The 25,424-nt window shown below is 44.4% G+C and overlaps 1 protein-coding gene across 2 annotated transcripts in view; it reads right to left on the bottom strand.

Annotated features, from left to right (window-relative positions):
• Positions 1-25,424, bottom strand: part of WSCD2 (WSC domain containing 2) — a 247,943-nt gene that overhangs the window by 212,389 nt on the left and 10,130 nt on the right. For both annotated transcript variants that reach the window (XM_082353823.1, XM_082353819.1), the window contains one exon: positions 14,712-14,849. The gene's annotated coding sequence lies outside the window, so the exon portion shown is untranslated. The remainder of the gene's footprint in view (positions 1-14,711; positions 14,850-25,424) is intronic.

The raw sequence follows: 25,424 nt of genomic DNA, 5'->3' as shown, positions 1-25,424 counted from the left end.
TGCATAAGAGCGCTCTTCAATGGCACTTACTATTGAAACCACCTTGGGGCCTTGCTAGAATTCAGATTCTTGGGCTCCCTCTCCTCAAATATTCGGATTCATAGGTCTAGGGTAGGGAGAAAGAATCTACATTTTTATTAAGGATTTCGGGTGACTCTGATGTGAATGGTCGATGGATCTCATCTTGTGCTTTTCAAACTGTATTTTAAAGGAAGTAATTTGTTGGGTCGTGTGTGTGTGTGTGTGTGTGTGTGTGTGTGTGTGTTTGTGTGTGTGTGTGTGTGTGATCTATATAAACACCTGAGATCAGCTGAATTTAATTGGACCACAGCTGGTGTCGATTGCATATTTTTTAATGTGGCTTTTGAATACTCTCTCCCCTAGAACGGCCTTTATGACTGAACATCGGCATTGATCCAACCTTGGCTGTCAATTTTAAGGTTTATTTAAAGGCACATGACAGCCAGAGCTTTTTATTCTTTACCTAAGTGACACTACATATGGACTTGGGAGTTTTAAGTGCAGCATGTTGAAAGGAGAATTTCTACCATGATTGGGCAGCTGTCAGTTAGTTTTTTGTTTTTGTTTTTGTTTAATTTTATTTATTTATTTATTTATTGCTGCTTTGGGTCTTTGTTGCTGCCGTGGGCTTTCTCTAGCTGCAGCTAGCGGGGGCTACTCTTCGTTGTGGTGCGTGGGCTTCTCATTGCGGTGGCCTCTCCTGTTGTGGATCATGGGCTCTACGCACGCAGGCTTCAGTAGTTGCAGCACATGGGCTCAGTAGTTGTGGCGCACAGGCTTAGTTGCTCTGTGGCATGTGGGATCTTGCCGGACTGGGGATCAAACCCATGTCCCCTGCATTGGCAGGCAGACTCTCAACTACTGTGCACCACGGAAGTCCTGCTGCCGGTTGGTTTTAAAAACTGTGAGTTGCTTGCTCTCAGAGTCAGCTTGGGCAGATTATGTCACGACCCCAGGTCAGCAGAAGGTTGTCTACCCTGAAAATAGTCATCAAGGCTGCTGCAAGCCTAGATGAGTCTCTGTATGTGAATCAGAAAAAGGTGCCTCTTTCCTCAGGCAGAAAGGACTTCTCCTGGCTTAGTGAGTGGTATGAAGGCTGAAGAGTGAAGGAAGGAGGCTCCTGAAACAAAACAAAACAAAACAAGAGGCAACCGAGGTATTGTTACAATGAAGGGGAAGGGACGTTGGATGTGTTCCCTGCCACTGGAAAAGAGACCTCAGTGTGCTGCCTTTGTATATGATCCAGGTATCCTTATGCAGTGCACAGCCCATACAACTACACACGACAGCCCTGCACGAGTTAACACAAGTCTCGTTCAGAACTGAAGAACTGGAAGGGCTCCAAACATCAAATTGGAGGCTGTGCATGTTGGTGGAAAAAACAAAAACACAGCAGCAATACCATTTAATAAGCCAGATGGTAGAGGCCTCTTCTGTGAAGGGTGACCATAGGGAGAGAGACCTGCGATGGCATTAACCTCTGAGCAGCCATGTGAGTTTCTCCCCAAGGCCACAGTGGATCATGGTCACTTGGGATCCATCTGAGAATGTGCTCTCCATCAGAGAACAGCCCATGGGGGTCTGGGTCCCGCAGGAGTGAACACACCCAGGATCCCTTCCCCACTTGGGGTACTAGTACCCTAAAAAGTCGTCCTTTGAAGAACTGCCTCACTTCCACTCCAGTTTTAGTGATTTGGGTGCTGAAACTCACAGCAGTTCCGGAGATGAACAAATGACCCAGGCTTCAGCCGTCAGGATAAATCTCCCGGGAAGAGCTTTACTTTGGATTTCACAGACTGTGGAATCAGCTGCAGGGGCAGCATAATGTTAAAAGTGTGGGCTGTGGGGCTTCCCTGGTGGCGCAGTGGTTGAGAGTCTGCCTGCCAATGCAGGGGACATGGGTTCGAGTCCTGGTCTGGGAAGATCCCACATGCCGCAGAGCGACTAGGCCCGTGAGCCACAATTGCTGAGCCTGTGCGACTGGAGCCTGTGCTCCGCAACAAGAGAGGCCGCGACAGTGAGAGGCCCGCACACCGCGATGAAGAGTGGCCCCCGCTTGCCACAACTAGAGAAAGCCCTTGCACAGAAACGAAGACCCGACACAGCCATAAATAAATAAATAAATAAATAAATAAATAAATAATTAAAAAAAAAAAAAGTGTGGGCTGTGAAGTCAGATTTCAACCCCACGAACATCTAGTTGTGTGACCTTGAGTGTCTTAACCCTTCTGGGGCAGACAAACTCTGAAGTGGCCATGATCCCCACCTCCCAGTTACACCCTGTGTAGCCCACTCCCCTTGAGTGTGGGCAGGACTTTGGTCTGGCTTCTAACCAATAAATATGACAAAGATGATAAAATGATGTCACTTCTGTGATCATATTATATAAGACTGTAACATCTCTCTTGCTTGAAGTCCCTCTCTCTGTGACTTGGAAGAAGTAAGTGGCTATGTTGGGAAGGAACTGGGGGTGGGTGTCTCTGGCCAATAGGCAACAATAAATAGAGATCCTCAGCTCTATAGCCCATGAGTAAAGGGCTGCTGCCAACAACTGTGTGAGCTTGGAAGCAAATCCTTCCCCAGTTGAGCCCCAGATGAGACCACACCCTGACCAACACTTCATTACAACCTTGTAAGACCCCAAGCAGAGAACTCTGTTAAGCTGTGTCCAGAGTCTTGACCCACAGAAATAGTAATATAATAAATGTGAGTTGTTATAAGCTGCAAAGTGTGTGGTAATTTGTTCTGCAGCAACAGATGACTAATACACCCTCTCAGGAAGAGAATGGAGAGATAGTCACATGGTTGAGAGTAAGGCTTTCAATATGATGTCAAGTACCCAGCAGATTGTTGTGAGACTGTAGGATACTGCAGGGGTGTGCCTGGCACACAGTAGACACTCAATAAATTGCACTTCCCTTCCTCCCCTCAGTAAGACCAGTGTCATAAGTTGGCAACCTTGGAATAAGTTGGCAAACTCTGTATCGGAAGTTTCCAGGGTCACCCTAGGAAAACACCAGCAGAAGTTAAAAAGCCAAGCTTCTTTTGTGGAAGGTAAAATCATTTTACATCATCCAAGAGGCTGCACACAAGGCAAAAACTGTTTCATAATCCTGCCATGTAAACCAGCTGGGATTTTCCTTCACATAAATTGGATTTTGATTTATATGTCAACAAATGCCCCCAGAAACCTCATCATTTGAAAGTTCATCAATCTCAGCTAGAACTGCAGATATGGCCCTAGAGGTAGCTCCCTGGGAAATATGGCCCTGGTTTACTAGCCCCACATGCTGACAGGGGCATGAAAGAGGGAGCGGGAGGCAGGAGAGATAGGATCACCTACCGGGGCTTTGCAGTGTCAGGCTGAGGACTTGAGTCCCCAGAAGAGTGTGAGAGAGCCTGGTGATTTGGGGGACCTGCTTGAAGGTGTGGCATGGCTGGAGCATGCAAGGAGTGGCAGCTTGAGATCAGGGAGCTAGGGAGGGGCCAGGTTATGACTAGCACTGAATGCCAGGACATGGGGTTTGGGTTTTGAAACAAGAAACTGGCATAGCAGATATGAATCTTCAAAACAGCGTTCTAGCTGCAGTGTGAAGGACAGGATGGAGAGACAAGCCTGGGGACAGAGAGACCAGCTAGGATGCCACTGCCATCCTTTATATGAGCAATAATGGTGTCCTGGATGGTGGTGGCAGTCAGGGTGAAAAGAAGGGATGGATGGAAGGACTCTTGGGGGATTCATTTTGGCAAACCTGGTGACTGATAGGACTGGACAGAGTGGTCTGGTCGGATGACACTGATTTCTGACTTAAGTCAGAGGACGGTGGCAGCATTTAGAACCGGAATTGTGGAAGAAAAGTAACATAGTCAATGACCAACTGAAAGTCTTAGAATAGTCCCAGAAGAGGTTTTCATGGAAGAGAAAAGGAAATCTCAAGTTAGGAGAGTAGAGCCTCCAGCCAAGAGAAAATTGCCCCAAATCAGCTACTTCATGCATTACACCATGCAAAGCCCCCATAACAGACACTTTGTAGAATGTCCTCTCTGGGGACATTATGGCCCAGCTACAAATGAGTCACAACCTCCCTTTTAAAGCTAATAAGGCTCTTCCTATAGAGCAGTGGAGCCATGACTACTTTGGCAGCTCTGACATAAGGGATTATATTGATGTGGTTGAACATTTTACTGAACAAGGGAGGTGTTTGGCTGGCCAGTAAAACTGACAAATATGTGCTGTGGGCTTGGGGGCTTGTCAATTCCATTTCCATTGTCCTTTCTTAAGTGAAGACTATACCAAGTCTCAAAAGACTCCAGTCGTTCTGCCTTCAATCCACCCGGCACATGGCCGATTATCCAGTATCCAAGCTCAGAGGGTCTTTGTGAGGACTAGAGGCCATGATGGGTGTAAAGGACTTGGCACAGTTTCTGGTACAAAGGATGAGCTTAGATCTCCCCATCATCAGCACCGTCCTTACTGATGTCACTAACATCATCATTGTTATCATATAGTATGGGGCTGATCAGACCACTCCCCGGCTCAGAAGCCCTCTCTGGCTCCCCACCGCACATAGGAGAGAGTCCACACTCAGGCTGGCCATCACTACGCGACATCATCATACCAGTCCAGGTTTAACTTCTTCAGCTCCTTAACACCTGTCCTACATTTTAACTATACCACCATGTAGGCATTTGCAACAATTTGCCAAACAATAGGGAAGGGAATTAGACATGAATTAGACTTTCACTGGCCTCATGAAACTCATGCTCTATCTGTAGATTAAGACACGCCTAATGAGAGTCCAGAGAAAGCTAAATGTTGGGCAAGGGACAACTTTATATCTAACTGGGGATTTAGTGCCTGAGCCAGGTGGTCCCTGATGAGCAGGAAAGAAGTCTGTGGAAAATCCCCTTGCCTAGACCCAGTGCAGGGCATGATAGCAGGCGTTCCACACAGTCACTCAGTTTGGGGCCAGGCACTACTCTAGGCATTTGACATATACTATCTCGTTAAATGAATCACAATGCTATGAAGTATACAATCTCATCCCCATTCTACAGAAGAGGAGCCTGAGGCTCAGGGAGATTAAGTAACTTGCCTAAAGTTTCCCAGTGGATAAATGGCAATGTCAAACAGAGTCTAGATATTTTTAACTGCAAATCTCTTAATACTTTCAAGACCACTGGAGTGGCTTTCAGGTTTGGATTGTCATTGGAATTCACAAGACACATGATAGGCTCCCCAGGCATGAGACTTCTTTCACCTTAAGAAGGGATACAGAATAAGGAGCACAGCAGCATCTTAGGCTAGCAGCATCACAAAGGCCTTGGACATCCAGAGCCAATGTCCAATGCCCTAATCACCATTCTGGTCTAAAGCATGAGAGCTGGTGTGACTGTGGGTCACATCGGCATAGGGAAGCTTCAGGATCTTGGAGCCTTGAATACCTTGCTAGTGATGTAGTGCCCTGAGGGGCACATGTTTCTCATTCTTCAGCAGCTGCACTCCATAAACTACAGGTCATGTAATAAGGAAACCCAACAACCAAGTACAGTGGGCTCCGAGACATCATTGGATCAGTGATGGGCATATAGCCACCCCAGGAACAGCATCATTTGTCTCTAGTGGATACATTCCTTCCGTCATTATCAGAAAGAGTCCAACTTTCCTCAAGCATCCCTGAGGACGGAAGAAAGATTTACGGTTCACCTGTGAGCCCCAGCCCCTTCCTTCTCATGATGACGATGATGACCAACACTTATGAAGAAGTCACTATGTGCCAGCTCTGTGCCAAACTTTTTATCTGCATTATTTCAACTAATCTCCACAAGCCAATAAAATAGGTCCAGTAAACATTGTTCCCATTCTATAGATGAGGAAACTGAGACTTAAATAAAGAGATTCTGTAACATTCCCAAAGTCACACCTCTAGGAACTGAAGGTGCCAGAATTTAACCCTGGTGCACTTGACTCCCTAACTGGTGTATCTAATCAGTCTGTGAAACTGGATAATGGAGTCAAAACCAAGTTCATCCCTCCCAGTTAAACTGGATGCGTGCCTGAGTCCTAAATCAAACAATAAACCAAGTCAACTGGAAAAAAACATCTGTTAAACTAGTAGATTGTCTAATTTGGTCAGTTCCTGAACCAAATTGACAAGTCATTTCATTCAAAATAAGTGAGCTAATAGTCGTGTGTAGAGATGCCATCATGGCTTAGTTACAATGATTAACAGATTTGCCCAGTTTTATCGCGTAAAAGTTGTATTCCTGAAAGCATTCTCTAAGGCTCTAGAGCTTTTGCAGGAGCTGTGCTGTGGTCAGAGTCTGGGAAAAGTGGAATTAAGCCTTGTTAAGGGGATCACTTTAATCTCAAGAACCTTGAACAGGATGCTTCCTATACGTTGTGAATCTCTCTTCTTGTCAGAAGTGCAAGGATTCCCCCAAATCCTGTTCCCACGGGCCCCTCTTTGGGTGAGAACATATTCCCAACACACACTGGGAAACGCTGTCTATCCTTCTCATCTCCCTGCTCCTCTTGATTTTTCTCTTCTCAGAACTGGAGTCTTTCTTCTACTCCCATCAGTCCTCAGATCAGCTCCCAGCTTCCCAGAGCCCCATCTGCAGCGCAGCAGACATCACGAAGAGTACAATTACCCAGGGAACAGAGGCATGGACTTCACGTTGCATCATGTAGACCCTGCCTAGCCACTGTTGAGTACATCAGCTCAAAGAAATGATTTACAAAGGTTACTAGAACAAAAGAAATGCGAGTACACATAGGCACGCACACACACGCGCACACACACCCCTATAAATGTTATTGGGTTTCATCCATCAGGATGCCTTTGAACAGATCTCATAAACATTAAAAAAATGTTTATTACTAAGGTGAACAATGTACTTTAATATCTCCTGAATAATTTGTGTTGTCAGGAGCACCCACTGCAGTATTTTCTAGTTTTTGTCCTCTCCGGCAGCTGCTGACCACTCCGAAAGAAATGAGCTTCCAACTGTATTAATAGCTTTTTCATCTTCCTGCCACTGCTCCCTCTAAATGGCTTGCCGTTATCTATTCATGAAATAAATAACTGCTGCCTTTCATGTCTCCCAAACCTTCCTTGTGCCTGGTGAGATTAGAGAAGTCAAAATCTTTCCAAGGAGCTCTCCAAATGCCTGTGTTGCAGGAGAACCTGGGAAGGCTGGCTCTGTGTGAAGTCAGTGGAAACTAGGTAAGTCTGGACATCGTTTTGTCACAGGGGAGTTCCCACAGGGTCTCGGTATAATGTGCTTCAGTGTGCGGGTATGTTGGATGAAGCCTTCACCAGGTCTGTTATCCTATCCACCCATTCCCTGTGAGTTTTATAGACACCCCTCTCTCTGTGGGAAGCCACAACACGTGGCAGGTGAACATTCCATCCTCAGAGTCTAAAAGATGTGAATCCAAATCCCAGCTCTGACACTCACTAGCTGTGTGACCTTAGGAAAGTTGCTTTGCCTCTCTGAGCCTCAATCTCTTCTAGTTGATACAAACAACAACAAAGCTAAAATACTGCTTTTGTTGTTAATTTTATTACCCTCACATTGGAGCAAACGGATCCAGAGAAGTTCAGTAGCTTGGTCATGTGCACACCTGAGTGTGAGTGGCAAAGGCGGGAGTTTAATCCAGTTTTATCTGATGCCAAAATCTGTGCTCATTCCAACTACATGGTCAGCACCAGGAAGGCAAGGCCTTGTCTGTTTGTTTCTGCTATGTCCCTAATTACCAGTCACGGGAGGTGCCCAAGTCTTAATCACCTCTTGCAACTTACTTGGTAGGCAATGTTCTAATCATTTCCTAATATGCCCTTATTTAATCCTTACAACAACCATATAAGCTGGGTACTGGTATTACCCCCACTTTAAAGATGAGGAAATGGGTGGATAGATGGATGCATGAATTCCATTACTGTTTTCCAGATTAGCCTGATCACAGAAATCACCTAGGTTCTTATTAAAAATCAGATTCCTGGACTCCCCATCACTTCCTCTAACCCCAGGGATTCTGTTTCAGTAGTTTCGGTGGGCTCCAATCCTGGGATATGTATACAACAGAGCCCACCCATGAGGTCTGATGAGTTTTTTAAACTGAACGAGGGTCTGGTTCTCAAACAAAAATTTTGGTCCAAGGATGATACTCATAAGCACCTGCTGAGAAGGAAGCCAGTTCTTATAATTCAACACAGGCTGGGGAAGGAGAGCAGGTCTTGGAGTCCAGCTGACCTAGATATGACTCCCCACTTGCCCCTTAATAGATGTCTGATGAGAACCAAGTCACATAACCTTGCTGAGCGTCAGTTTCCTCAAAGGCAAAGCCTGGATAATCGTCCCTTCCATGAATGGTTATGGTCACATTTAGCAACAATGTATTTACGATGTCTCCATGATGCCTAGAACATGGTCGGTGTTCAACAACTAAGAACTGATTACAAATCGTGTAGGACACAGCATGATCCAACAAGGAAGCTTCTGAGCCAGGTAGACTTCATGTGTTTATTCAGCAAATATTTAGTGAACATTTAGTGCTTACTGTGTGTCAGGCACTGTGCTCAGAGCAGTGAATACAGCAGTTAACAAAATAAATTAAATCCCCTGCCCTGGGGGATAGTCAAGTAGGAGTGAGACAGGCAATTAAATATACGCAAGATAAATAAGCAAATTATATAGTAAGAGATTGTGTCTTAGAAGGCAAAAAGTGCTTTGGAGAGAACAAAGGAGGGTGAGGAGAAACAGACATGGGGGCAGAGAGAGAAATTTTAAAAGGATGGTCATGATACATTGCATTGAGCGAGGGATATCTGGATAAGATTTTAAGGAAGTAAGGACTCGTGCTTTGCCATATCTGGCATTTGAATTCTAGCTTTTCTATTTACTGTCTGTGTGATTTTGGGAAAGCCATCTTATTTCTCTAAGTCTGCGTTTCATGATCTGTAAAATGGGAATAGTGGCACCCAGAGTCATCAGATTTCCTAACAATGTATACTGGTTTTTGTGCATAAGATATTTTTAAGAAAACTGGACAAATAATGGCTAACATTTATCAGGCACTTCCTCTACCTACCAGGTCCTCTCCTAGGCATTTCATATGCAGTGTCTCATTTTAATCCTCACCATAGCTTACTGAGGTAGCATTCTAGTCCCATTTTACTGATGAGGAAACTTAGGCTCAGATATTTGAAGTGACTTGCCCAACTTCGCTAAATGAGGAAATGGTACAGCCAAGACAGGGACCTGGATCTGACTCACAAATCTACTTAACCCTCTCCCTCACTTACTGACTGTGTGACCTTCAACAAATCACCCCCTAAGCCTTCATTTCTCATTATTTAAGAATCAGAGCACTATTTGTTTTCACATCAAATGATGTGAAATCAAATCATCATCAAATCTTCATCATCAAATGATGATGCCTTGATTAGCATCTTAATTCAATCCGTGTATCTGAGGCTGTCTGATAGGAAAAGACACATGCCTAAACTCAAAGAGGACATAAAACAGCATCCAGACACACTTGGCAAATTGATTTCACCTCTAACCTAATTTTGATCAGTGGCAGAAGGTGCCTGGTTCCCTCTACTGGGAAGGATTTTAAGATCACAACTAGTCTGAGCAGGCTGTACTGCCATGATCTATTAGTGATGTCTGGCACGGATGAAGAAGTGGAGAGCAGAGGTCTGTGTGATGCAAAAGTCACTTCTGTTGGTCCTAAATGGAAAATCCAAGTACCCTTGCAAAATTAAAACCTGCCCTCTTATTTTCTTTGATCCAGGTAGAGAGAAACTTAACTTACTTGAAGCCAGTTACCAACTTTGACAAAGTGAACATGAACTTAGGAGTCATCCTCTCCATTCTCTGGACATTATCTAGTTCTTGATGTTTATCCATCAATTAAAATATTTTTGGCAACATGGTAAAGACATGAAAATGGTTTTCAGCTACTTTTGAATTGAACATAGAGGGAAACCAAAGACATCTCCTTGGTTAGAAAGGAATCTAGTTCTCTCTAGGATTACTTAATGAATGGCAGCCCAAGAAAGGCAGAGAAGAGGGCGTTTCCCAAACTGCTGATTCAGGAACCCGTGTCCATCTCAACGAGGTCAGAGTGTCTCCCGATTTACAACTCACAGCACACCAAGGAGACCTTAAACCAATATGCCAACCAGGGAATGTGCCAAGGCAAGCAGACTCCTTCCTACCTTCTGAGAAGAAGGATTTATATAGAAACGTGCTAAAAATAACTCCCAGGTGTGACAGGCTGCATTGGGTCAGGCAGCTCTCAATTATCTGGGACGGAGGCAGCCTGGGATGCTGGTAAAGTGAAGTAAAGGAAAACCCAGCCATCGTGTCTATCTAGCCTTAGGGTTCAGTGCAAAGGCTTGGGAGTTTCAGACAGATCTGGGTCTGGATCTTGTTTGAACCACTTCCTGCTGCGTGACCTTGGGCAAGTCATTTCGCCTCTCAGAGCCTCAGATTCCTTATCTAGAAAGCAGAGAGCGTTACATAGAGTTGTCCCTCGGTATCCGCGGAAGATTGGTCCCAGGACCACGCTCCCTGCAGATATCAAAATCCCCAGGTGTTCAAGTCCCAAAGGCGGCCCTTGGTATTGGGGACGCAGAACCCACTGAAACAAAGGGCCAACTGTACCTTCTTCCCAGCATGTATTTTGAAGATTAAACGAAATAAAGAACACAGCACTCAGCAGAGTGCCTGCAACACGGTAAACCCTCCATCAATGTGAGTTTGCTTATTGTTTTCCGGATGAGGGAGGGGAGCATATTTCTATTTCTTAATGAGTGTGATGCAGGCTAATAGTAAAGTGAGTCAGAATCCCCGTATTAAATTCAAGAGATGCAGTGGGGAAAGCTGCTAGGTAAGAAAGCTAGTTCTCACTCTGTCCGCACCTGCTGTTCAGGCTTGGAATTTTCCCCCACATCTCTAAGACGCGGATGGCCCATTTGTCACAAAGAAAAGGGTAGCACATGGTTCAAGACACAGACATCAGTTTCAATTCCCAGCTCTGCCTGTTCTGAGTGACTGAGTCTTGGTTTACTGATCTGTGAAATGGGGATGATGACAACAACACCAGCCTCCCAGTGAAATTAACAAAATAAGCACCACAAAATTTTAGCAATACTAATCCTTAGCTTCTTTAACAATAATATTATTATTATTATTATTTAAGTGATTATAGCTCAGGTACTACCTTGCTTCAAGAAGCCAGTGGTGGCAGCAGGATGGAAAGCAATCAAATTGCAGTGGACAATTTGCCCCAGATATGCTGCATGTAGGGAGCTGGGAATTGCACAGGGGCCTCCAACACCCCAAGGCTCTCCCTCCCTCAAACACCCCATTCTCCCCTCCCCTCCAAAAGCAACCAAGATTATTCAGAGAAACTTTGAAAAATGTAAATGCCCACTTCTCACTGCTCTGTAGTCCAAATTCCAAGAAAAAGCAAAGCTCCTATATCAGCATTAATTAAACTGCCAGCTAGTAACAGTCCCATTACTCAACCAGTAAATCTAATTCCTATCTGTTCGGCAGGAATCCCTGAACCACATAAACCCACGCTGGAGTTTTATGTAACCTTAAAGGACTCTTGATAGCTTCTGGAGTCTTTCTCCTCCCCACACATCTTGCAGCATCGAGAAGGTCTACTCCGTGAGTTAATGGGAGAAATAGCTTCCCTTGGCACTTTCCACATCTGTCTTAATTTTTTAAATTATATTTGTATTAAACCCTTAAGGAAAATGGACTTGCAGAGTTCTCATTAAACAGGGAACTATGCACTGCATAAAACAGAGAGACAAAAATTTTTTTTGAAAGCAACCCTCACAATTTGCCTTAATGAATTCTCCCTCCACTGCTGTATTACAGAGTGTGTGCAAATAAATAGAGCACTTTGTGAGTGGTAGATGGGCAAACGGACATGTAAGCAGCCGATAACAGTTCTGGCAGCCTCCAATTGGGATCTTTCTTCCTAGGAACTTAAAGCATTGGGTGCATTACGCCACAGTCTTTTCTCCCTGGCTTAATGCTGGGGTGGAAAGACAACTCATCCCTGAAACCTCTCATGGAGGGAGAGTCACTCCCACACAACAGTTTCAGAGGAAGCTGCGGGAGTCTGCTTCCTAGGAGAATACACAGTGTTTATCAAGCACCTACTCTGGCCAGGCTTGTTGCTAAGTGCTTTTCCTGGCATCCGTGGTTACCAGCTGTGGTAAACTGGATTACGGCTCCCAATGCCACATCCTCCCTTAAACACAATTATACCCCCATGCTCTTTGCCATGCGACTTGTGGGTGGAGTCTACTACCTTGTCACATTAGCGCTTAGTCATGTGACTTGTCTTGGCCAATGAAGTATGGGAGGAAGTCTTAGTGTTACAGTTCCAAGCTTCAAGACGCATCACATTTCCAATCTCTTGCACTCTTGCCATCACCATAATAAGGGACCTGCCATCCCCCAAATGAGACACACAGCCTAGAGTTATAACCAACTGAAATTGGCCAAATATTAGCCCATCGGCACACACAAAAGTGAGAAAAACAAAGAAGGCATACAGATGGCCAACAGGCACATGAAAAGATGCTCAACATCACTAATTATTAGAAAAATGCAAATCAAAACTACATTGAGGTATCACGTCACACCAGTCAGAATGGCCATCATCAAAAAGTCTACAAATAATAAATGCGGGAGAGGGTGTGGATAAAAAGGAACCCTCCTACACTGTTGGTGGGAATGTAACCTGGCTCAGTCACTATGGAGAACAGTATGGAGGTTCCTTAAAAAACTAAAAATAGAGTTACCATATGATCCAGCAATCCCACTCCTGGGCATATATCCAGAAAAGACAAATGCACCCCAATGTTCATTTCATTATTCAAAAAGACACATGCACCCCAGTGTTCACTGCAGCACTGTTTACAATAGCCAAGACATGGAAGCAACCTAAGTGTTCACTGACAGATGAATGGATAAAGATGTGGTGTATATATATATACAACAGAATATTACTCAGCCATAAAAAAGAATGAAACAATGCCATTTGCAACAACATGGGTGGACCTAGAGATGATTATACTAAGTGAAGTCACAAAGAGAAAGACAAATATCATATGATATCACTTACATGTGGAATACAAAAAGACAGATATAAATGAACTTATTTACAAATAAGAAACAGACTCACAGACATAGAAAACAAACTTCTGGTTACCAAAGGGGAACAGGGTGATGGAGGAGGGAAAAATTAGGAGCTTGGGATTAACAGATACACACTACTATGTATAAAACAGATAAACAACAAGGTCCTGCTATATAGCACAGGGAACTATATTCAATATCTTGTAATAACCAATAACGGAAAAAAATGTGGAAAAGTATATATATACACTTTTTTTTTAAGATTTTTTTTTTGATGTGGACCATTTTTAAAGTCTTTATTGAATTTGTTACAATATTGCTTCATTTTATGTTTTGGTTTTTTGACCCAGAGGCATGTGGGAGCTTAGCTCCCCGACCAGGGATCGAACCCGCACCCCCTGCGCTGGAAGGCAAAGTCTTAACCACTGGACCACCAGGGAAGTCCTGACACATATATATATACACACACAAATATATATATATAACTGAATCACTTTGCTGTACACCAGAAACTAACACAACATTGTAAATCAACTATACTTCAATACAAAAAAAAGAAAGAAACTAAACCAGACCTCAAACAAATCATCAGTAGGCTAGGTTTGGGTTTTTGTTGTTGTTGTTAATGTTGTCTTGGTTTGAGGTTTACTTGTTTGTGAAATGAAATGCTGACCACAGGGTGTTTTGAAAACAGCAATGTGCCTAATAAGGCTTAGACCAGTGCATGTCAACCTGTCTGCAATGAAGGGCCAGCTTTGTTTTTTCCCAGTACATCACAGACTAGTCCTAGTCTTGCACGGAGCTGCTACCCGTCACTCGATCCTACTCTGCGTTAGTACCCACTCACGCCACAGGCAGCTCACCACTGAATTTCAACAACACTCTGACCGGGCTACACCTGGTTCAACAAGGCAAGTGCACTTGGCCCCTGTGCAGGGCTAGGTTGCTATAGAAGTTTCTACATGCCAGTTCTTGGTGTCTTACTGATCTGGTCCCAGAGTTGACAAAGCTCAGAGGCACAGCTCAGAGACTACACTTTGAGTAGCACTAGATTGGAGTCAAGCAGGGCTCTCACCCCTTCCCAGTCCTGGGAAGAGCCCAAAGATGACACCGACAAGCTGAAAACCCCTAAATCAGCCACTTCATGCTTCTTTCCAGCTCAGATTCCCGAAATGTCAACTGAGGCAGGAAAAGCCTTTTCATTGTTGGAGATTTAGTGTCCAAGGTGGGATCCCACAGGAGCTTGGGGACCAGAGTGGACTGACCTTGACATTCACGAAGTGTAAGTTTCAGGACTGTCATCTGAATGCACCTGCCAAATAAATAGGTACTCCCATACCTAAGTTTCATTACTAATTTTCTTAAGAGGGTCGTTCACATTGTATCAACTTTAGTTCCTCAAACCCGATCTGACCCTGTTGGGGACTTGGGCTGAAGTTCACCAAGCCATTAGGTCCACAAGGTGAACCAGCACATATGCTGCAAGTCTGCAGGCAGTGATGTTTTACCTGTTCTCTAGTTGTCTTCTCAAGGAGGAAGTTTTAGGTGTGCGGCCAAAGAACCCTGGAGTAGAATTTTGGCAATGCCATCTACTTGCTGAACTTGGATGAGCAGCTGTACACTTCTCAAAGCCTCAGTTTCTTCACCTGTACAATGGAACAAGAACAGCATGCATCAAAGTTTAACGGGGATACAAGCTCACGGGCTCAGTGCAGGGCTGGATGTTTAACAGAGGCAGTGCATAGTGATTTAGCACTTGGCCTCTGGAGGCGGAACACTCAAGTTCAAGTCCTGGCTCTGCCACTGACCAGCTGTGTGACTTTGCAAGTTTTCCCACATCTCTGAGCCTCAGTTTCCTCAGCTGTGAAATAGGGCTAACATTATAATTCCCTCCTGGTGTCACTCTGAAGATTAATAAGATGATGCCTGAAAAGGATTAGCAGACTCTGGAGGGCAGAGTGGGTGCTTATAAATGGCAACTATTATTACTGTGCAAACGCAGGTGATGGCTTTGGTCTGAAGGATGTAGGGAAGATGTCAGAAGGCCAAGATTAGGGTTAAGGGATCCCATGACCCTGGAGCTGAGTTATGCCAACAGGCTACCCAGACCCACAACCTTGGGCTGTCGTGCCGACAGAGCCCGCGCCCCACAAAGCCAGCCTGCCATAGGCCGCCAAGCCTGTTTCCCTCTGCAGAGAGCTGGCAGCCACGTGCACCTGTTCTCAATTCACTCCCGTATCATTCCCCTTAATATCTCCCTGGGAGCTGATTGATGGCGACAGGCGACAATCTATAGCTATGTGACAGAATGTTTACTACCAGCCCTCCAGGAAATGATTACTTCAAGGTAATTTTGAACCTCCAGACTATGATGCAGCGTCTCATATATTAAACTGAAGCGAGCAGTGTATAAAAGTATTACAAGGAGACCTTGTATTTCACAGTTTACTGGGGAAGGAGCACACAGGGGCTCCTTGGTCTGAAATTGGTTTCAGGGGAAGGCAAGCATGGAGGATTCAAATTCTTTGCATCCAGCCTTATGGAAGGAACAGAGAATTCAGCTTCGAGTCTACAAGACCAAGGTCAATGCCCATTTTATCCCCCTGGACTGCTCCAGGGGAGACCCTACAGCCAGTGCCACTGAGGACCCGCACACTATAATCCATACTACCAAGGCTCTAGGACCCTGCCACGGTTGCTTCCAGAAGCTGGATGGATTTCTTCCTGCCCCTTGCACAACCACTACCAAAAATGGGTCCCTTGGGAGTACCTCCTTCTTCACAAACCTCTCTTTCATATGAAAGTTTTCTAAAGGTTAGACATATAGACCAATGGAACAAAGTAGGGTCCAGAAATCGACTCACTCATAGTCACCTGACTTATAACAAAATTCCCTGGAAGCAGAGGGAGAAGGATGTTGTTTTCAATTACTGGTGCTGGGTCAATCCATGCTGGAAAACAAAAATTCAGCTTGAACCCTACCTCACACCATACAAAGAAATCAGTATCGGATGGATTGTACAGCTAAATGTGAAAAGGAAAACAACAGAACATTTAGGCAAAAACACGGGAGAGCTTCTTCATGACCTTGGGGTAGGCAAAAATGTCTTAAATAGGTCACAAAAGTGCTACCTGAAGGGGAATACTGATAAATTGGACTATAGCCACAACTGTTGATAGTAATCAAAAGATACCATGGAGGGAATGAAAACACACCCAGGAGAGTGGGAATGGATATTTGCAAATTCAAAAAGGACTTTTAACCAAAGTATTAAAAAGAACTACAAATTAGTAAGAAAAAGGCAGACAACCCAAAGAGAAAAATGGGCAGAAGACACGAACAGGAAGTGCACAAAAGATGGTCTCCAACTGGCCAGTAAGTACATGAAAAGGTGCTCAGATATTAGAGAAATACAAATTAAAACCACCATGTAATATTTCTCACTCTTACCAGAATAGACTAAAATGTAAAAGGCGTAGACACCAAATGTTGGAGCAATTGCAAACTCTCATATATTATCGGTGGCAGTGTAGATTGGTATAAACACTTTATAAAATGATTTCGCAGTACCTGCTAAAGCCAACTATGCATATCATCTTTGACTCAGCAATTCTAGTCAAAAGAAATGCCTACATATGTTCACCAATAAACATGTACAAGAATATTCATAGCAGCCCTACTTGTATTAGCTGAAAACTGGAAACAGCCCAAATGTCCATTAACAGTTGAATTAATAAATTAACTATGGTATCATCACACACTGGAACACTACCCTGCAATGGGGATGAATGATATATAACTACATGCACAATATAATTTATATTTCCATATTCCATATATATATAATTAATTCTATTAATTTCCATATATATCTTCATATAATATATAACTTTATATAATTCCATTTCTATAAAGTTCAAAAACTAGCAAAACTAGCCTATGCATTAGAAGTCAAGATAATAGATACTCTCGGGGTGGCTGGAAGGAGGCTCAGCCGGGTCTTCTGGGGAGCTGGGAACACTGTTTCATATTTTAGGCACTGGTTATAGGACTATGCTCAATTTATAAATATTTAGCAAGCAACATACTTAGGCTTTGTGTGATTTTCTATTTATATGTTACTCTTCAATAAAAAGTTTACCCCTCCCCTCCCAAGAAATCCAAATCTTCCAGCACTGGGTCCCAAGACTGGACCACAAACTTACAAGGGAGATGGCAAGGTGAGTTTTTGGCTTTTTTCTTGGGGACGTGGGACTCTGGACAAGGGAAAATACCCCCACCCAGGAAGGACATTATACTGATGCTCAGTGACCAAAAGGCATAAAAAATGTCCACTAGAGGAGATGGAGGGGGAGAGGAGAAGAGCGTCCATCCTTAAGTGCCAAGCACTGTATTGAGTACCTTTGTGCACATCTATTCATTCAAGCCTCACCTGGGCTCAGGGAGTAAGTACTGCATCATCCCATGAGCTAAGCACTGCTGAGGCAACTGAGGCTCAGAGAGGGGCCAGAACATGTGCCCAGGTCTCAATGGCTCCAAAACCAAGCTCCCAACCTCCAAGGGTAGCCTGTAGATCGGTAGCTGCTTACTGTGTAGGAGCAGCTGTCATCCCAGGGCCCTGTGTCTCCCTGATCTCCCAGGAGAAACGTGGGGACCAGGTGGGCAAGAGGAGCCTGGCCTTCTCAGCAGGTGAGTACGTGCTACCCTCCTGCTCAGCCTTGTCTCTGCCTTTAATTGGCACGACCTGCTCCATAGCAAGAGAAATGTTTACAGAGTTAACAAGGCAAACTGTTAATTAAGACAGCGGTACCTTCAGGGGGTTTTAATTTAGGGTAGGCACCAACCGGGATAAAGAAGACATTCAAATCATAGGATGTGTGCATTTTCTACACCCAACTGGCTACCTTGCAGAATTTTAATAAAGATGATTTCTGCTTTCTAGTTATGATTTCCAGCTGCCTGCAAACAAGGCCTTTGCTGTCTCCGAAGGGTTTGGAGTCTGTACTTAGGGTGCTGATAACTAAGGGAGGATATGTGAGGCAGTGAAGGGGATGGTGAGGAGGTAAGCGGTCCCAGTTCAAATCCCAGCTCCATCACTTACAAGCAGTGATGAGTCAGTCACTTAGCCTTGATGAGCCCCAGATTCCTCAGCTATAAAATAAGGTCAACATGCCCAGCTAATAGGGTTATTGAGATTATAAAATTAGAATATATATGTGTGTGTGTGTGTGTGTGTGTGTGTGTGTGTGTGTACACACATTATATGTGTTAATATACATATAGATATACACATCTCATTTCGCACGGTTCTGGGCATATAGCAAGTGCTCAGTTATTGTTAGGACTCTGCTCACAGCTCACTGTCCTGGATTCAGCTTTGGGAAACTGACCTAGATGTTGTAAAGACCTTAACTTCAGAGAAATTACCTAAGTTGCCCAAGGTCTCACAGCTAGTAAGGTTTGGTACTTGGCCAAAGTGAGGTTGGGTCCCAACTCTGTCTGACTTTTGAGTCCCTCCTTTTTCACGGCCATCTATTCCAGGTGTGACCTGAATTTAGATCTCCCAGTACCAGCCCAGAAGCTCGGCGTGGAGTAATTTGCACAGAGGTCCCAGCCAGGCACAGAGCGAGAACACCTTTTGTTAGAAAGCGGATGACCTTCACATCATTGGCTCCCCTGTCCCATGGGGCTTTCCACTCTGGCTGCTGTTCTTGGTCAAGGACGAGATGGGTTGTGGATTTCATAGCATCAGGAGGCTCCATTAAGGGTTGAGGCATAGGAAGAGGTCAGAATTACCAGACCCTCTAAAAACAGCTGCAAGGACTCCCCTTGGTGCAATCATCCCCTTCCCACACTCCCAGTGAGTGATGAGGTGACCAGTGAGACTGGGTCAAAGTGTTCTAATGCTGGATTCCAAAATAAACAAAGCTGAGCCCCTCTAATGTCTAGATTTCAGCTGCTTGAGCTGCATCCCTGCCCATCCCAGCTCTGGCTTTTATGCATGACTGGATTCCAGCCATGGGACTTGGGATTCAGATGTGGATTCAAGTTCGTCTATATCCCGCAGGGAGTCAAAAAGACATGAGTTTTAACCTAATCCTCCACCACATTGATATATTTATTGTTAAATTACACACATAATCCTATACTAATACATCATGTGCATTATGGAGATGTGTCTATTATAAAACATGGAGAAAATACATAAAATGTAAAAGGAAGGAATGGAAAACAGATATAAATAGACAGCCTAATCCTTTCTTCCCACACCCCTGTACATATAGTCGACAGTCTTGGTGACCGTTCCCTTTCCCAGGGGGTATACTCATTCATAAAAGAGCTGTCCTCTCATCTGAGCAACTGCCGTTGGCTAAAGGGAGATGTCTCACTTCGAAGTTGACACCCCTCACCACCCTAGGGTCAGGTGGCTGACAGAGGGACACAAAAGGTCAACCCCCTGTGATGCAATTCACCTGCCAGAGATCCCGTATGGACCAGGCTGAAGCTAGACTCCAGCTGACATCACACCCTTGCGTAGCTTTTTCCCTCTTCTCCATACTGCTTCCCTGACTCTCACATAGGTCTCTCCTGAGTGCTCTCCACCCCAGTAAGTCACATGGATCCAAATCCTTGCCTCAGGCTCTACTTCCAGGGAACCTGAACTAAGACAGTACATTATAAACTGAACTAAGACAGTACATTATAAAACATGCCCAGAAGTATAACTTTCAAAACAGCTTTGATAGAAAATACACAGAAACAGAAGTTCTTATACCTTTTTCCCACACCTGGGAGGATCATCCTGCGTTGCCCCGTTTGCAGATGCCCCACTCCAGAGACCACTGCTACAGGCAAGCTGAGCCTTGGCAGGGTTTGAAGGAGGAAAGAGGCTGGGGTCAAATCTGTGGTTTGAAAAGAGGCCTCTGGTTGGCCAATAGAGAGTGGAATGGGACGGGGGAAAGGTTGGAAGCAGGCAGAGAAGTAGGAGGTGGCTACAGGCATCCAAGCAAGACACACTGGCAGCCTGGACGAGGGTGGTGGGAGGATGGAGAAAAGTGGCTGATGGGAAAAAGACTTAGGAGGTGGGATCTCCAGCATGTGGAGGCTGAGTGACTGTCAGGGGACAGGGAAGGAGGAAAGGGACAGAATGCCTGGGTGTCTTGCATCAGCAGTCGGTGCACTGTGCTGGGTTCACTGAAACCTTGAGGAGAAGCAGGTGCATGGGGTGGGGGAAAGATGAGCTGCATTCTGGACTCACCTCCACCACCTGAGCCAGGTTCTCTATCCTTGAAGGGAACTAGGAGTTCAGAGAAGAACCACACCCATTCTCCATCATGGGAGTAAATACCAGGGCACAAACCACAAAGCGTATTCAAGAATGCTACAAGACCAGATGCGGTTTATTTTGTTGGCCCTTTGTTGAGCACTTACTGTGTGCAAAGCTCCTTGCTAAGCCTGAGGCAGACAAAAGGCTGAAGACACCAGGGGCGCTACCCACCAGAAGCTCGTGGTCCTGAGGGAGAGACAAACGCACTCAGGCAAGGCTCCGGGAGCCCTCACTAAGAACACTGCGGACTTTGGAACCACACCTGCTGGGGTCCTATCCCATCTTCTCAATTTAATTATTGGTTTGGTTTAGCTTGGGTATGTTACTTAATCCCTCCGAGCCTCAGTTTCCTTGCCTCTAAAATGAGGATGAAAATCGTGGTACCAACCTTGTGGGCTGCTGTTAACAGTAACAGCAGTAACTAGCATTTATTGAGCCCCCAAAGCTCCAGCACTGTGTACCTGGCACATAGCAGATGCTTGACAACTATTTGTTGAATGAATTAATTGAGCACTTACTGTGCTCTAGATGCTGGGGAAACTCAATGTTATTTTTTATCCTTCTTTTTTTATTACTGAATTTTCTCAGCAACTCTATGAGACCAACATGACTGTTTCCCCCTCTTTCAGGTGAGAAAACTAAGACCCTGGGACTTTAAGTGCATCATCCAACATCACACTGCTAGTAAATGACCGAACAAGATCCAAACCCAGGATCCAGTCTAAGTCTGGAGCCGGTGCCCTTGGCCCAAAGATGATTAATAATTTAATGTATGTGAATCACAGCTTGGTTCAGGGCGCGTTGTGTGTGTCCCCTCAATTCCAGAAGCCTCTCTGAGCCAGGCTTGGGCACTGGGACTCTTTCCTGTAGGTAATAGGAAGCCCCGAGAGGGATTCGATCAGGGGCCTGATGTGATCACATGTGTGATTAAGGGAGGTAATTCTGGCTCCCATGCAGGGCCGGAACTAAGGTGAGGCGAGCGAGGCACCTACCTCAGGCACAAAATTTAACGAGAAGCTGAAAAGACTCATTAACAAGATAAATAAAGACAGAATCAGTATTACTGATATTTCCTTTCTCCCCAGGCTTCAATATGGCTCAGCAAAGCCCTGTTATTAATCCTGTCTTAATTTAAAATGTTGATACTTTGTTCATCATAGATTTTTTTGCAGTAATTAAAAAATATGGCATTAGAATATCATTGCTCTTGATTGCTGAGTTTTTCTGCTGTCCCCTTAACTTTGTGCCTGAGTCCAGGTCCTCCTCCCATGACTTATTTATTCACATTTCCTCAAAGAAAACTTGTCCAAGTCTCATTTTCTACATCTGTGAAATGGGTATCTTAATACTTAACCTCTCAGAGTTGCCATGAGTACTAGATAAGATTCTGCAGGTTTAAGCCTTGCTTTGTGAACAATGAAGTGTGTGACTCAGGGAGGTGACTGATCTCATGAAACAAGGTCACCTGGCAATGCCCTTGGCAGAGCTGGAAGTCATTCAGGATTTTCTTTCTAAGCCTCAATTTTGGTCACACTGTTTCCCATCCTATTCCCTCATCTGCACCTTCCAACCCCCGCTGCCCACCCCACCCAGTAAAGACAATCACACAGAGTGGCTTATTCCCAAAGAAGTTCTAGAGCCAGAAGAGTTCTCCAAGAATTCACTGCAAAACAGAGTCTTGTTCTTTGACAAAATCTACTCTGAACCAGGCAGCTGAAAACAAACATTGCTTCTTCCACTGGTGTCAGAAAACCATATATTGTGTTTTGAGGCCTCCTGGAGAGGGCTGAAATATTCTTTTTCTCAGGAGAAATGAAATCTGGCCTCGTACACTGCAGTTGGGACTGCTTCCAACCCCACATTCAGGATATTTGCTATTCTGATTGTATAAGCCCGAGTCAGGTACACATGCTGGGGCTTCTGAATATATTTACAAGGAAATCAGCATAATACACAGTTAACATTCAGCATATGATTAATCCAAAAGCTCCGCTCCATATTCCAATTACATCCACTGCTCCCCTACGTGGGCCGGGTTTTGCTTAAATGCATTTGAAGTCAATGGAGCGCCAGATTTACGGAGGCTGCCGAAAGGATGGTGCTCTGATGGTAACGAGTTATATTCCTATTATGTGGTGGGCAATAAAGAATCTGATATTTATTCTTCTGGATTTTTGAGAAACTCTTGGAAAGAATCTAGGCTGCTGGAACACAGTGACATATTTCACAAACAAATGTCCCCACTGCGGTTTGACTGTTTAGAGGATCTGGGGCTGCCTTAGAAACCCAGCACCCTAAAAAACATTTTTTTATTTTAAAAATAATTTTAAAAATAAATTTAAAAATTAAAATTTTTTAAATTTAAAAATAAAGGGACTTCCCCGGCAGACCAGTGGTTAAGACTCTGCAGTCTCGATGCAGGGGACACGGGTTCAGTCCCTGGTTGGGGAACTAAGATCCCACATGCCGCACGGCACAGTCAATAAATAAATAAATAAATAAATAATAAAAATTAAAATAAGAAGTAAAAATAATTTTAAATTTTTTAAAAATTTAAAAAAATTAAATAAAAAAAAAAGAAACCCAGTACCCAAGTACTCGAGTAGGTCAACCAGCACCTCCATCATGGTTGGAAGTTTCTCACTACCCTTAGAGAGACACCTGGTTCTGTCCTCCTGGAAATCACAGGCTGTGTGACCTCGGGCAAGACCCTTACACCTCTCTAAGCCGTTTTCTCCATCTGTAAAATGGGAATAGCAATAGCAACCTCAGAGTTCTGTTGCCAAGATTAAATGAAATACTGAGCGTGCACCTGCCTAGGCCAGTGCCTGGCACGTAGTAAGCTTCTAATGGATGGTTTTCAAAGAAGAACTGGAATTTACAAATGAATAAGTGGATCAAAGTTAATTTCTTCAACTCATGAGGGCACTTATTAGAACAGTGTGTCCTCAAAAATGTGGTAACCGGGGACTTCCCTGGCGGTCCAGTGGTTAAGATTCCGCGCTTCCACTGCAGGGGGCATGGGTTCGATCCCTAGCTGGCGAACTGAGATCCCACATGCTGCATGGTGCAGCCAAAAAAATGAATAAATAAATTGTATTAAAAAAAATTTTTTTAATGTAATAACTGTACCACTCGGGGGTGTAGGGAACGATTTTTGATGGAACATGGATGGTGAATTTTATCTTTAAAGTTATGTGCTTATTTTAGTGGGTCTTGAATAAACACTCAACCTCATGATTTTGTGAATATGACTGCTTGAGCCAAAACTATAGAGGGATGACTATTAGAACAAATCTTAAAAAAAAATAATGTGTAACCAAAGATAGGGTAAAAACCTTGAAGGTGATATTAAAATAACTGGGGTTTGGGAAGCACTGTTCTGAAAGGAGAAAAATAAAAACTCTTGGGGTTAGCAAAGCAAATCTTGGGGTCAGCATAAACATATGTTTATGTTTTAAACATAAAAAAATCAGGAACCATGAAGGGTAAGATTGTGGGCATCTGAGGGTTGTTCCGAATTCCCCAGACGGTAGGTACCCACTGCCTATTCCCACCATCCCCCACCTGCAGGAAAGCACATCTGGAAGTAAAGCATTGAAAACAGCATCATTATAGAAAGAAACTTGAATGTTCTCAAACTTATTTTTTAAGCAAATAATCTGCCAACTTTGGTATTTCACCAATAGCTCAGATTATTTTCCAACGTCCCTGATAACTATGGCCACCCAGTGGTGATGCCATGTTGTGGCTGAGAACTGCTGGTCTCCAGAACCATGCCACGTGGTTAAATTAAAACCAGCTTGGGTATCAAGAAGCTGAACTCAGGGCTTCCCTGGTGGCGCAGTGGTTGAGAATCTCCCTGCCAATGCAAGGGACACGGGTTCGAGCCCTGGTCTGGGAAGATCCCACATGCCGCGGAGCGACTAGGCCCGTGAGCCACAATTACTGAGCCTGCGCGTCTGGAGCCTGTGCTCCGCAACAAGGGAGGACGCGATAGTGAGAGGCCCGCGCACCGCAATGAAGAGTGGCCCCTGCTTGCCACAAGTAGAGAAAGCCCTCACACAGAAATGAAGACCCAACACAGCCATAAATAAATAAATTTTTTAAAAAAGGTTTTTTTTAAATAAAGAAAAAAAAAAAAAAAAAAGCTGAACTCAGACTGTAAACGGAGAGAGTTGGCTCCAGCTCTTTCTGCTGGTGTTTCAACATCTAGAGTGCTGCTAAGGCCTTTGTCCTCTGCTCTCCTAATTCCAGAGCTCCCCGCTCCCTGGAAGAGAAAGCCATTCCAGGCTGGAAACTGCAGAATGACAAGCTTCTGAAGCAGCAAGGATGGAGTTAGGTTGGTCGGCGTGGGGCGGGGAGAAGTTCTCTCATGCACATGGTTAAGAGGAGAAGCTCTTTTCCTTTGGCAAATGCTAAGGAGCTGAAGACTTTTCAGATTGCCAATGGTGGGGGTTCTCACTCAGAAACTGGGGTAAGATTCAGGAGGTCTATGGACCCCCTGAAATGACTGGCAAACCAGTGAACCCAGTGTGGGTGTGTGTGTGTGGGGGTGTGTGTGTGTGTGGGTGTGGGTGTGTGTGTGTGTGTGTGTGTGTGTGTCTGCATGCACACACATGCGTTTGAGTATTTCCCCAGGGGAAAGTCCATGGCTTCCATCAAACAGTCAAAGGAGCTGCTTTGGGTTTTGTCAGCTGTTTGGAGCTTCAGTGATATGGAATCTTAATGCAAAAGGCAAGAGAAGGGAAGCAGACGCATCAGTTAAGAGCGGAGAAGGTGGTATGGGGTGTGGCTGGGATAGAAGAAGAGGTTTAAGAAATACTTCTGTGGAGCATGAGTCGTCGCCTAGTGTTGGGGAATTATGATAAATGAATGTAAGTTATTGTGAAA

This window comes from Balaenoptera borealis, assembly GCF_965194805.1.
Source record: "Balaenoptera borealis genome assembly, chromosome: 14".
Lineage (NCBI taxonomy): Eukaryota > Metazoa > Chordata > Mammalia > Artiodactyla > Balaenopteridae > Balaenoptera > Balaenoptera borealis.
Note: the sequence above shows the minus strand (reverse complement) of the source record. Positions and strands in the feature narration are given on the sequence as shown.